Source organism: Bradysia coprophila, unplaced genomic scaffold (assembly GCF_014529535.1).
Source record: "Bradysia coprophila strain Holo2 unplaced genomic scaffold, BU_Bcop_v1 contig_407, whole genome shotgun sequence".
Lineage (NCBI taxonomy): Eukaryota > Metazoa > Arthropoda > Insecta > Diptera > Sciaridae > Bradysia > Bradysia coprophila.
The window spans coordinates 1-6,103 of record NW_023503661.1 but is presented as its reverse complement, the minus strand read 5'-3'; the positions used below and the strand labels follow the sequence as shown (position 1 = coordinate 6,103).

General features: G+C 40.1%; 1 pseudogene; it reads right to left on the bottom strand.

The window, feature by feature from the left end:
• Window positions 1–553: 553 nt before the first annotated feature.
• On the bottom strand, window positions 554–2,030 carry LOC119082253 (annotated as a pseudogene).
• Window positions 2,031–6,103: the final 4,073 nt, after the last annotated feature.

Here is a 6,103-nt window from a genome sequence, read left to right as displayed (position 1 = left end):
AAATCTAAAAAATTCCAGCAATGCTTTTTCATTATTTGAAGTTTCTACGTATATTTGTGGCTGTGGTGTTGCCACATGCTTTTTGCCACTCACACAACCTTACTTCTTGTGCATGTGACGACTATGAGCCCGCAGAGTATAGCAACCGTGCTTGAATGATTGGATCAGCACGGTCATCGATGTTCCCAGTCAATTAGGTGATTCACAGTCTATGATATTTTGGCGCAAAGTTTGAATTCGCTAAGGTGTTTCAAATTTTACGTTAAAATATCATACAAACTGAAAACACTAACTTGACTACTGGGAGCATCGATGACTCTTATAACAATAAAAAACTGTCAAATGTGTTCAGAACTAAAAAACCAACTGTAAACTGTAACCAATGTGGGAAGATGCGTCTCGTCTTTTATAGGCGCCTTTTAGGAGTCAGGAAAACACTGTAAAATATAGATATGAGGTGTTCGGTGACAGGAGAACGACACGAAATTTTTCTTCATCTCTATACGATGAGTAAACAATCTAGTAATTCTTTTAAAAACACAAACACACAACATCAGTTGTTTCTAGTTGATATTCATATATTTTGGAAAGTCAGCCGTTTCAACCTTATTGACAACTTTAAATGACGGAAATATGCCGGTCTGATTTGTCTGTAGAGATTTTCCCTGAGAAAATCCGTTGCCAAGATTATGGAATATTCTCAGCGTATCGCTTACGTTCATGGAAAGTTCGATTGTGTTTTTAGCTCGATGCGAAATAACCGCTTCTCGACTATGAACCTTTTCGCCATAGAAAAAGTAAATTGTGTCCACCGATTTGAATCGATTTGAAGCGTCCGGATACATCGTTTGCATAAATTCGTAAGCTGAATAGAGAGTGCCACTTTTAACAAGCCATAAATTGGGATGAAAATTAAAAATCTGCCCTTACCCATACGACAAATCTGTGAACTGAATGTACAGACTACGTAATCACACATTGACAATAAGTGAGCGTCCTGAGATAATGCCATTCAATGACGAGTTGGAGTATCTAGTCGAAATAGCCGCTGTGCGAGCCACATCAGGATCGCCGATAATGTCATACTTTGGATATTTCTTGCGAGCGTCTTCAATAACTTTCGGATCGTCTGTGGCCAGAAAAACACGTCTCTTAACCACCGGTTGAGACAATTTCCAACCTGTTGAAGTAGTCTTCCACCCAAATCATATACTCTTCAACGTTGTGCGATTTCACTTGCGTAAGTTTATCCGTTCGACGAACGTGTACTCCAACGATTGGTTTCGTAAAACCCAATTTTTGACGGTGACCGTCCACCATATTGTGAGTTTGCGGCTGCATCCGAAGCAAATACTTTAGAAACTGTCCCACCCACCATGCAAATGGATCGCCGTGCAAACGCGTTAAACGTGGTGCAAGATCTTCTGGTATCACCTGTGGAAGGAAAGGTGTTTGTGGATTCAGATAACCCATCATTGGAATATCGACCACTTGAGTATTTTGTATGTCGTTAGACCATGGTGCCGTATGATGCTCCCTCAGATGTGAGACATGTATCGGATATCGGTTCAAAAAATATCCTCCCAGCCAGCTTTCGTGATATCTCCAACCTTTGGAATTTAATATCAGAGTTCGTTCGGTCGCGTAGGCCATTATTAGGCAGTATACGACGTGATGGAGTTCGCAGCCACAAATTATTTTTTAAATAAAAGCCGCCACGAAAAATTTTAAAGTTTCATTCTACTAACCACTTCCAAAGGACACATTAGCTTTTGTGCTTTGCCACAGTCTTCTGGATTTTGTAGATGATGTAATCGCCTCTGCATCAAATCACTCAATTCTGCGGCTTCTTTCAATCTCCAGGCTTCATAGCCATCCACTTCGGCCAATTGGTCCAAGTCATGCAGCAATGAGTTCTTTTGTTCAGCTGCCGCATTTATAATTGCATCAATCTGCACCGAAAAATTTGCACTCCCAGGGTTACCAATTTTTTTCAATTCGATCATTTCGCTATTCACATAGTTCCACATCTCTTGTGTGTTGCTCTGGACGCGTCGACGTAGTTTCTCGTATTCGACGGAAGGCTCGATGATTTTGTTCCGTAATGCAGCATATGGCACAAGCTTGCTCTCGATGACATCGATAAGTTTCCATTTTTGTTCAGGCCGTATTGATTTGTCGCTACAGTAATAAAAAAAATCTGCAACTGCAGCTATTAAGATATGTAATGGTAGTGAATGCAGTCTACAACAATTTTAATAGTTATTTAATTTAATTTAATTTAATTTAATTATACAAAAGCCAACGGTAGACAAAACCTACTGGCTCAAATCACAAAAATATTCGTACATATCATCTCGGTAGTTCGTCAATAACATTACAGCTCAGTCACAGCATTACGGTGAAATGACTGAAAAGGCAGAACCGGAAGCAGGCTCAGTCGACCCGTCGGAACCTCATTTATCTACCAAGGTAGGTATGAAGGTATTTTTTCGCACTAGATGTCGACAAGACGTCGTGTGCGGAAAAATACCGGCATACCTACCGTGGTAGATTACAACGTTTCTCGCAATTTCGGGCCATAATCACCTTTCCAATGCAAAATATTACCAAAATTTCTACCAAACATTCACATGCAAACTTGAATTCATTTGAACCAATGAAAGTTTAGAACAGGTATGGTCGATCGGCGAATTCTTCTTAAACGCACTCACATTTTATGTCAAAATAATATGAAAATGAGTGCGTTTAAGTACGAAAATCAAATTTTATGTCCTCCGGGCGGACAATAGACCATACCTGGTTTACACTTTCATTGATTTGAACGATCAAGCAACCTGCACTATATACACATTGCAATGTGATGTATAGAGACGCGCTAAATAATATCAAGTAGTCAATGCTTAGTATGTACGCTTCAACAATACGTTCTGTATGATTGCGTGACTCTGTACCAACAGGAAACAAGGGTCATGCCACCGCCCGTTCCTATCGAAATCGACGAGCAACGCGAACAAGAGCTTCTATACCCGGACGAATCAGCTTCTCCAAAACCGCCGAGCGACCTGGAAAACAAAATCAACAATATATCCAGCAACCTATCGAATTTGGATGTGGGATTAATTCACGCGTCATCCACTGGCAACAACAAAGATTCGATGTCAAACAGTACACTTGTGGATAACCGAGACAACGATAAAGCGAAAAGAGGAAGAAGCAACAATAACTCGTTGGCGGACAATCGAAACCCTGCTAAGAAACTACGTACCGTTCTATTCGCCAAACCCAACAATGGCAGATGTGGTTAAAGCCACCAGCGGTTGGCCACGTAATCGACATTCAATCAGCCGAGGGCGTACCGGATATGACAACCGACCAAGCGACATCCTACAAGAAAAATTGAGCACAGCGCTCTTCGCTAATGATGACATCGAACAGTTGAATTCACCAAGAATTGGGTAGAAAAGACGGTACCAGAGCTCCAGGGTCTTTGGGATAATGCCCCAACTATCAGTGTCAGTCAGTGCCTATATTCGCGAAAATATTTTCACGAATTTTCTCAAATTTTCACGATTTTCTCAAATTTTCGTGAATTTTCCCAAAAGTTTTTGTGAAAATTTGAGAAAATTTGCGAAAATCGTGAAAATTTGAGAAAATATTTTCGCGAATATAGGCACTGGTGTCAGTTGTGGGCCCACCACCCACTTTGTTCAAAGCATCATTCCAGATGCCACACCCAACATTTCTTCCACCAGCTCTCTTCTCCATCATCAACGCACAAAACGCAACAATCGACACGAAGTTTTGGAAGTACGGTTTCCGTACGAAAGTTGATAAAGGAAAGCAAACCTGGTACATCGGTGTGTTGACGAAGATTCTGCTCAAGCGCTCAAGAACATAGGGTTCCGTCCACATGTTGGTTTAGGAACCATCAAAATGTCCGTCACCAATAAACCATTCGAACAGTGAACATGATCTACGCAATATGTACAATTACGCTAATCTACTGCAACCATTTACCTTCTGATATTCAAAAATTGATTTTTTTTCTCTCGTTCAATAAATCGGTGCATACTAAAATGAATATTGTTTTAACTCTCTCAGTACTGAGGCATCCACAGGCGCCCACCCTCATCAGTATTTTAATACCAAGACAAGTCACAGCCAATATCAGGACAGTGCCCGGCAACATTTACAATCCTGGAAATAGACTCAGTTAGATGTCAAACAGCAAATTAGCATTCGCACAAATTAACATTCAACACTGCGTCGCCGCATCACTGGAACTCAACAAAACCTCCTTAGAGTCCAATTCTTTTCATTATACTAGTTCAAGAACCTTACATTAGGAAAAACTCCATAAGCAAATTAGACCTTCGAAGGTTTAACATAATCAGCCACATAGGCCCTGAGAAGATTAGAACTTGTATTCTATCATCAAAAAACATTTGACATTCTGCCACTAAGACAATTCTGTAGAGGTGATCTCACCGCGGCAATACTGAAATACAAAGTTCAAGGAAAGGAAGCAAAAATGATTGTCGCATCAATCTACATCCCGTATGACGCTAACAACCTGCCTCCCAACCAAGGTTGCACTAGCGTCGCTAGTCATTAGCGACGCTATTAGCGTAATTTTCAAAATTTGTCGCTACTAGCGTTAGCGCTCGTTAGAATGTCATTAGCGAAAAATTTTCCGCTGATCGCTAATCACTTCGCTAATGAAAAATAGAACTTTCTAGGAATTGAACAATTTAACATTGAATTATTAGAATAGACCCTTTAAGTTGAAAAAACGACTAGATGGTCTGGAGGGATGAATTGACAGCTGACAGCTGTAATCGGTTCGGTTTTGATTACTTTCGTTCACTTTAATTGAATAAAATGTGAAAAGTGAAACGAAAGTGATCAAAAGCGAACCGATCACAGATGACCTTCTGCATGTCAGATGACCGTTTATTGAAAAGTCATCCTGAAATTGGTCATTTATCCATAAAATACAATACAGTTATACGCAGTAGTGCCGCTCCTGAAAGGCTTCCCAATTTTTCGAAATTCGTTCAGAGAACCGATCGCTGTCAATTAAGAAATGAGAGCTTTGCAGATTCGTAATCATAAAATCTAATAAATTTTCCTCAAAAAATGATTGAACAATGTTCAATCAAAGTTCATCAAAAACAATAATTAAAAAATTATTGAGATTTCATCATGTTCAGCATGATCAAAAATGTTAAAAAATTTAAAAAATCGTCTTATCATGAGATCTTATAGCGAAACATTAGCGATCGCTATTAGCGGCCGCTACTAGCGCGCTAACTTTTTTTTCGGTTAGCGAATAAGTTTAGCGACGCTAACATTTTTCGAAATTAGCGTTAGCGTTAGCGTCGCTAATAAAAATCGTTAGCGATCGCAACCTGCCTCCCAACAATGAATTTATCGAACTAGTAAATTACTCGAAATCATGCAACCTACGCTACTATGTGGCTGCGACGCCAACTCCCATCACACGGTTTGGGGTAGCACGGACTGCAACCAACAAGGTGACGCCCTTCTAGACTTTCTATTAGCATCTAATCTAATCACTCTCAACCGGGGCAGAGAGCCCACTTTTGTAACAATAAACAGGAAAAAGGTCCTAGACATTACCCTGTCTTCAATACATACAGCGCACATGTTCAAGAACTGGAAAGTTACAAATAAAATTCTCACATCAGACCACCGTTGTATTACCTTCCATATCAATACAGACTTCATTGAAAAGTCCAAAATTAGAACCCTAAGGCAACAGACTGGGAAAAGTTCAACAAAGAACTAGAACAAATAACCCCAAAAGTCTCATCAATCAATTCAGCAGCAGAAGCGCCTTAAACAACGCTCTGACTCATAGCTTCAAAGTAGCCTTCCCTGAAAAAACCATACATTCAGGTAGAGCAGCAGAATTCTTTACACCAGATATCAAAAAATTAAGAAAGGAACTAAGAACCGCCTTCAATCGAGCAAAGGACGGTAGACCAGAGAATTTAGCAAGCAGACGACTAGCACAAAAGAAATATAACAGAGCCATCAGGAACTGCCAGAGACTCCTATGGAGACAAATGTGCGC